Below are 8,454 nucleotides of genomic sequence, written 5' to 3'. Positions count from 1 at the left end.
TAAGGAACTAATTGACAAGGTCATTCTTGGTCCAACCTTGGCCTTGATACTCGGATATGCTCAGATATAATGCACAAAATTAATTACAGTAGCGAGTTTTGAGTTTGTACAAAAAACGTGGTATGTCATAATCCGTAGCTTTCTTACACTCGCAGCTTTGACCAAATAGCATTCCCTTTGTTTTTGTCCCTTGCTTGGTCACATTTCCACGTAGTAGTAGAACTGTTGAGTATTAAAGAAGCCCAGCGCGTTGATAATCTAATCTCTAGCCGTCCAAACGATGGCGCCTAGGCTCACGACAAGCACGACATTTCGTGACCGCTAGTTCGTGTGGTGTTCGGGATGCTCTTTGCTTTTCGGGGATCGCGTTCCGCCGAGAAAAGTGGAACGATGTCACAACGGCTACCTCCAGCCACGCACCACCCTAGCCATATGCATGCGTACATCTGCTGTGCTTCGATCGACGCACTTGTTATTATATATATAAACATATAGATGGTTGTCATTGAGCAAAATTCACCGTAACTTGGTCGACGATGTGATGCAGGTGCCTAAACTTATAAAGTAATATATATGGGTCACTAAATTTGGCATATGATGTTATCCAGGTTCCTGAACTTTTAAAGTGATCACCGCAGGTCCCTAAACTTGGTCGATGATGTCATCCCGGTACCTGAACTTTCAAGGTGCTCACCGCATGTCCTTAAACTTGGCAAGCGGTGTCATCCCTGTCCAAATAGTCTAACCTACTCTATAAGTTGGCGTGGCACATTGACTATACATTCAATGTGGATCCAACATGTGTCAATTAATCAATCATTATTTATATAATATTTATTATGAAAATATAAATTATATAAAATAATTTACATCAGCAAAAAATAAATCGAAGTATTAAAATAATTTACAACAACAAATATATTAGGTTTAAACTAAAATAGAAAAAAAATACTAAAATCAATTTAATATTTATGTATCATTAATAGTATTAAATAATATTAAAATTCCTATAGTATTAAAGGTTTCCTCTATTAAAAGTTATTTCTAATTTTAGTATTATTTTAAAAGTTTTAATAATAGTATTATAGAAATAACTTTTCTCTATTATTAAAACAATAATACTATACTACTTTTAATAGTAGTTTTATAGTATTAGAACTTTTAATAATAGTATTATGGTATTAAAGTTTTAATAATAGTGCTGTAGTATTATAATATTAACACCATCTGCCAAGATTAGAGACCCACAGATATCACTTTAGAAGTTCAGAGATCTTGATAACACCGTTGGCCAAGTTCAGAGACCGACAGTGAATTTTGCTCCTTGTCAAATGTCAGATCAAAGTTTCTTGTTAGTTTTTCTTTTCTGATCGATAGTTGAACACTCAAATCAACGCTGTTACTCTGCCAATTCAGAAGCTTGTGAGATAAGGTTTGCTAGGTGCTACTAGCTACTAATCCAATCTTGAGTCTGTTCGGCTGGTATTAAAGCCGGTGATAAATCGGTTAAAACTGTTTTGTTGTGAGAGAAAATACTAGGCTGAAGCTGTTTTGTTGTTTCTTGTTGCTGGACGCGCTTTCACTGCATCATTGAGCTATGCATATATAGCAGAACTAACATGGCGCTATGCATATATACATCGTCTCTGGATGGCCGGGAAAATATGACTTATCCCATCGATACCACAGCAGGTCATGCAAAGTAGGCCGGAATACATACATAAGGGAAACATGCACGGGTATTTTCTAACCGTTGGATGTAGCTACTCCCTCCGTTCAGGAAAAAATATAATTCTAGTTTTGAACGTGAACACGAAATACGTGACCGTTGGATCTAGCTACTACATCCGTCCCGAAAAAAAAAACACTTTAGATTCAAAGCTAAAGTTGCGTTTTTTTTTTGGACGGAAAGAGTATCCAACAATCGGGCAGCTCAAACATCATGCGATCATGGACTTCTGATCTGATGAGTCCCATCTGCACCGCTGGTGGTCTGATGAATGAACCATGTACTAGACGCGCGCGGACCACCCGGCTGGCCTGTCATCTGCTGGACACGATCGATACGTACACACAGATAGCTGTGACCTGTGAGAGTATGCGTAGAGTAGGTCCGTCCGAGTACACGTCTCGATCGGCAGCAAAGTACAAAACATACCTAGGCCTTGTTTAGTTGCACAAAATTTGAAAATTTAGCTACTGTAGCACTTTCGTTTTTATTTGACAATTAGTATTCAATCATAGACTAATTAGGCTTAAAACGTTCGTCTCGCGATTTCCAACCAAACTGTGCAATTAGTTTTTTTTGTCTACATTTAATGCTCCATGCACGTATCACAAGATTCGATGTAATGGCTACTGTAGCATTTTTTGAGAAAACTTTTTAAAACTAAACGAGACCCTAGTAGATGGCTGATCCTAGCTAACACACGTACTTCCCAGGCCGATAGCCGGACCAGAAGAATTAACTTGGAGGGAGGAACCCGACCCTGACAGAGGCTATAGCGAGCCGATCGAGCTCGCTCTAGCCGCAACGGCAAAACAACAACAACCACCGGCCGGCCGGCCGGCCGCCCAACCCTACCCCGATGATGGGTCCAGCAGCTGGCAGCGCGCCATGATGAGCTTCTGGTCGCTGCGCAGGCAACGCAGCAGCTGCTCTGCTCCGGCCGCAGCCACCCTATGCCGCTGCCGCTGCGCAAGCACGTACTCTACTGTACTACACGCCCGCGTCGTCTCCCCGGTCCGTCACTGTAGCTCAGGCCTGCGCCGTCGTGCACCCCTGCATGAGCGACCAGCGCAGCGCGGCGGGGATATGGCCGGCCGGGGCCGGGCCCCTTGCCATTAATTCCTGGCTTGGACGCTACTCTCTCGGACAGGATTCCTGGAAACGAGACATGTGCCCGATCCGAGCGCTGTGCATGATGAGCGGTACTGCTGCAGACTGCCGAGCTTGGCAATCAGCTGGCCGGGACGACGTCGTACGCGTCAGGCACTCAGGGCTCTCGTCGCATTGTTTCGTCAGGGCTCTCGTCGCATTGTTTCGCTTCACTCCGATTTGATTTGAGGCCAGCCAGCGACGATCAAGTCCTTGTCGCGCGCGGATAGATGGATGCTGGACTGCTACAACCCGCGCGACATGAATTAATTCGTCCCCTCTGCCATCGATCGCTCTCGCGATGCATGGCGCCTGGCTACGACGACGGTCTGCCTCAGCTGATTTGATCCTCTGTACGACTACAGACTACTCCGTCCGTCGCTAAATAACTATTGTTTTTTTTCATGTCATAAGTTTAACTGAATTTATAAAAAAATATATGCAACATTTATATATCTAAATAAATTTATTATAAAAATAAATTCAACGATCTATCTAATGATATTAATTATGTATCACAAATATTAATATTTTTTATATAAAATTAGTCAGGGTTATTTCTCGGAAAACGAGAACGACCAGTTATTTAGGAACGGAGGAGTACCTTTAACACGCATTCATGCATCGCGGACCTTTGAACTCCTGGCCACAACGGAGTTGGGAAATTCTAAATCCAGCAATAGAGCACTCGATCGAGCACCCAATCAGTGAGTAATGATTGGAGTAAAACGGCCCCCGGCCGGAAAATTCAGTGTCGGCTCTACGCTGCGGGCCTGCGGTTCGACGTGCCTGCCTACCGCGTCTGCAATCACGGCAATGATCGCCCTGAGCGAGCGAACGTGCATGGAAGCGACCAGCTCACCAGTCACCCCTGCTCGGCTGATCGATCAGCCCCTGCCCCCGCACAAAAAGCGATCCACCGATCATGCAATGGCCGGTGGCGAATGCTAGAGCGTGGGCTCCGGCTGCACGCCTCCTCAATCCAGGTCATGGACGCGAGCTCTTGTCTGTCCCGTGCTGCGTCCCCGCCCGGCCCGCGGGGGCTCTGATTCCATAAGTCAACAGGGAATTCCCTGTCGGGGGTTATTGCCCCATCCCCATTCCCGTGGGGACAAATTTCTCCCGTCCCCGTCCCCGTGAAGACTCATGGAGAGCACTTCTTCCCCATCCCCATCCCCGCTCGGGGATTTAATCCCCGCGGGGATCCCCATCCCCACAACACGTGAAGCACGCTCGCCGCCACCGTCGTGGACGCCATCGACGAGCACGCGGCCAGGAGCGGCCACCTCGCCCGCGGATCTGACCACCATGGTCGCAGATCCGCCTGGAGAAGCCGCTGGAGGTGCTCCTCGGCCAGATTCGCCACCGCTGGAGGTGCTCCTCGGCCAGATTCGCCACCGCTGGAGGTGCTCCTCGGCCAGATCCGCCGCCGAGCTCAAGGGAGAGGGAGGATCCGTCGCCGCTGGAGGTGCTCCTTGGCCAGATCCGCCGCAGAGCTCGAGGGAGAGGGAGGATCCGCCGCCGGGGTACGTCGTCGCCCGCACCCGCGAGAGGGAGGCCGTGCCGCCCCGCGCGATGCCGCCACGGGTGGGCCACCACACCGAGGATCCGCCCGGGCCCGACCTGGATCCGCGTTGCCCCGCCATAGATCCACTCGGCCTCGGCATGGATCTGCGCCGTCGAGTGCTGTGAGGGCCGCTCCGCCATGATCCGCGCCGAAGGGAGGAGAGAGGACGTCGCTACGGAGGGAGGACGGCGCCTTGAAGGAAGGAGGAGAGGGCGCACAAGAGGGAGGGAGCCGGAAGGAGAGCGCTGGAGGGAGGGAGACTGGGAGAGGGCGCGCAAGAGGGAGGGACGGGGAGTGACCAGGAGGAGAGCGTCGTGAAGTGCGGGTGAGGGAGGGCGCGCGCCAGCAGAGACAAGGAGGCGGGCGTGGAGCTGCGCGGCGTGAGCGGGGTGTTGGAGAATTATGGTTTGGACGGCGCGTTATATACCTTCGCGACTGGGCCTTTACATGGGCCGACGCCTGCTGCGTGCTTCGCGGCCTCGCGGGGCGGGTTGGCGGGGATCGGGGTCGGGGACCAGGCAACCATCCCCGTCCCCGCCATCCCCGACGGGGACAGCCTTCGTACCAAATATTTCTCCGTGGGGATTAATTTCTCCCCCATCCCCATCCCCTAATGGAAGAATTTCCTGCGGGGAATCGGGGATCGGGTCCCGTTGACATCTTTAGCTCTGATCTTTTCCTCAGCGTTCGGTCGGCGGGAGACGTGGCCATGTGGGGCGCAAGCGCAACGCGCAGCGGGGCTCGCTGTGCGCTACGCTCACTGGCGACATTAAGGGTATGCCTGGGTATTCCTTAGAATACCCAAGATTTTGGTACAAAAAATAAATACATGTATACTTATATATATATATATATATATATATATATATATATATATATATATATATATATATATATTCTATTTTCTAATGGACCGAAAGCCCACAAACAAAGTAGCAACGAGCAGGCCAATTTGGCCAAAGCCCAAGCGGCCAGAATCCCTCCCGTAGTCTCGTCGGCATCCCGTTCACAAGTTGCGACTCCCGTAGTCCCGTTCTTCGCAACAACTCTCGTCCCAAGCGGCGGCGGCGCATTTTGAATTCTCGATCTGCTGACTGCTGCGGCAGCGGGCGGCTGGCGGCACATCCACACATCTCGATCTGCTTCCTCTGCGCCTCTGTGGGTGGCCGGTGAGGCGGTGACCAGTAGCAACAGGCAGCAGCACAGCGTCACCGCAATTGCAGCGGGCGGCCGCGCGGCACATCTCGATCCGCTTCCTCTGCGCCGCGGGCGGCCGGTGACCGGTGAGGCAGTGACAAACATCAGCAAGCATCAGCGTATCGTCAGACGTCAGTTCGTCACCACAATTGCAGCAGGCAGCTAGGTAAAGATTTCATTTTCTCCTCTAATTTATTTGTTCTTGCTAGTGCTATGCTGAGTGCTACTTTGTTTAGTAATTTTCTAACATTCAGTTCTTTGTAAATTGTAGTCAAGATGAAGAAGAAGGGTAGTAGCAGCATATTTGCATTATGGGAGAAAGTTGCCAAGGCAAAAAAAACAAAACCCACATCTACACCAAATCCTCCTCTTGTTCAGACTGAGAACAATCTGCAGGTAGCACTTGTGCAAGCACAGGATGATGATGAAGCACTGGCAGTGGAACAGTCCGCTGTTGAAGCAAATGATGAAGCTCCCTAATCGGACAGAGGCTCCCCAACTCCAATTGTACAAGATGATGCATCAACTGATGAAGAGGGTAAAGTTGGAGCAGATTTGGAAGCACTTGAGCATGATCCTGGGAAGCGAATACCCATCTCAAGGTACGATGTCAATGACCAGGATAGAGTTAGAAGGAGATATATTGAGTTGGGTCCATGTCAGCCAAAGAATCGTGATTTTCAATATAGAAATACAAGTGGTCATCCACGTCGCTTTTGCCCAGCTTGGTTTAAGCAACATAAGTGGCTTGAGTACAGTGTAGAAAGAGATGTCGCTTTCTGTTTTGTTTGCTATTTGTTCAAGGATAAAACAAAATGCCCAGGTGGAGATACATTTGTGAAGGATGGGTGGTGAAACTGGCACCTGAAATCAAGATTGAAAAAACACATGGGTACTGTCAGTAGTGCTCATGCTGAAGCTCAAGAGAAATATGATGGGTTCACTACACCAACAACATTAGTTCGGGAGTCTATTGCTTCAAACACCACACAATACAAAGCTTTATATAAGCTTCGTTTGACATAGACACTCAAATGTTTAAGGTTTCTATTGCGCCAAGGCTTGGCATTTAGAGGGCATGATGAAAGTGAAGACTCGCTAAACAAAGGAAATTTCCTCGAGCTTTTAAATTGGCTAGCAGGAAATTTTGAAGAGGTTGACAAGGTGGTTCTAAAGAATGCTCCACAGAACTGTAAGATGACATGCCATGATATACAACATGAGCTCATCAAATGTTGTGCACAAGAGACTACTAAGCTACTAATTGAGAAACTTGGTGGTAAAAACTTTGCAATACTTGCTGATGAGTCTGCCGATGTGTACCAGAATGAACAACTAGCTGTGTGCTTGCGTTACGTTGATAAGAAAGGAAGGGCAGTTGAAAGATTTCTTGGTATTGCACATGTTGAAGATACTAGTGCTATGACACTTAAGGCTGCAGTGGAGCATATGCTTATGAAGTATAATTTGACCTTTGCAATGGTTCGTGGGCAAGGATATGATGGAGCTAGCAATATGAAAGGTAATGCTAATGGGCTGAAGAAACTAATTATGGACGAGTCTCCATATGCTTATTATGTTCATTGCTTTGCTCATCAGCTACAATTAACTCTTGTTGCTGTTGCTAAGGAGAGTGGGGATTGCACATGGTTTTTTGGACAGCTTGCTATCTTGTTAAATGTTCTTGGCAATTCTTGTAAAAAGATGAGAATGCTTCGAATGGCTCAGGCTGAGGAACTAGTTGATGCATTAGAGTTGGAGGAAGTAGAAACCGGAAGGGGTTTGAATTAAGAAATGGGTTTGGGAAGGCCATGTGATACTCGATGGGGCTCTCACTACAAAACTGTGATGCATGTTATCCTTATGTATCCTGCAATCAAGCGTGTTCTGGTGAAGATTGGAAAAGAGTACACCACAACGGAGGCCCAATCAGCTATGACTATGTTGACATCATTTCGATTTTTGAGTTTGTATTCATGGCACACTTGATGCAAGAAATATTTGGTTATACAGAGGACTTGAGTAGGGCTTTGCAAAAGAAAGATCAAGATATTGTGAATGCCATGGTTCTTGTTGATCTTACAAAGTTTCATTTGTAGTGCTTGCGGGGAGAGGAAGGATAGAATGATTTTCTTTAGAGGGTCACTTCTTTTTGTGTGAAGTATAAGATTAAAGTTATTGACATGGAGGGTCCTTATTATCCTGTTGGGAGACCTAAAAGAGGGTTCTATAATGGCGCAATGAACTATCATCGCTTCCATGTTGACATGTTTGTGAGCGTCATTGATAGGCAACTTCGAGAACTGAATGACAGATTTGATGAGGTAAACACAGAACTACTTTCTTGCATGGCAGCATTTAGCCCACTTGATTCATTTGCTGCTATAATCAAGCCAAGTTGGTTACACTTCCTACAAAGTTTTATCCTAAGGATTTCACAACTGAGGAATTAGGGAAACTTCCATGGCAGCTTAATATGTACATTTCTCATGTTCGTAGAGATGATAGGTTTAAAAATTTGAAGAACCTATGTGAGATTTCAGTTAAGCTTGTGGACACACAAAAAGATGAACAATATTATGTTGTTTACAAGCTTCTTAAGTTGGTGCTAATTCTTCCCGTAGCCATTGCTAGTGTTGAAAGAGTGTTTTCCACAATGAATTATGTGAAGAACAAGCAAACGAATAAAATGGGTGATGAATATTTGAATAATTGCTTGGTTACATTTAATGAGAAGGAATTCTTCAGTCAAGTGAAAGATGAGGATATCATCGATCTCTTTCAACAAGGGGATTGTAGAGTTATATTGTAG

At 46.8% G+C, this 8,454-nt stretch overlaps 1 pseudogene; it reads left to right on the top strand.

The window, feature by feature from the left end:
* The first annotated feature begins 5,918 nt into the window (after nt 1–5,918).
* LOC136468063 (uncharacterized) lies at nt 5,919–8,454 on the top strand (annotated as a pseudogene).

Source organism: Miscanthus floridulus, chromosome 1 (assembly GCF_019320115.1).
Source record: "Miscanthus floridulus cultivar M001 chromosome 1, ASM1932011v1, whole genome shotgun sequence".
NCBI lineage: Eukaryota > Viridiplantae > Streptophyta > Magnoliopsida > Poales > Poaceae > Miscanthus > Miscanthus floridulus.
Note: the sequence above shows the minus strand (reverse complement) of the source record. Positions and strands in the feature narration are given on the sequence as shown.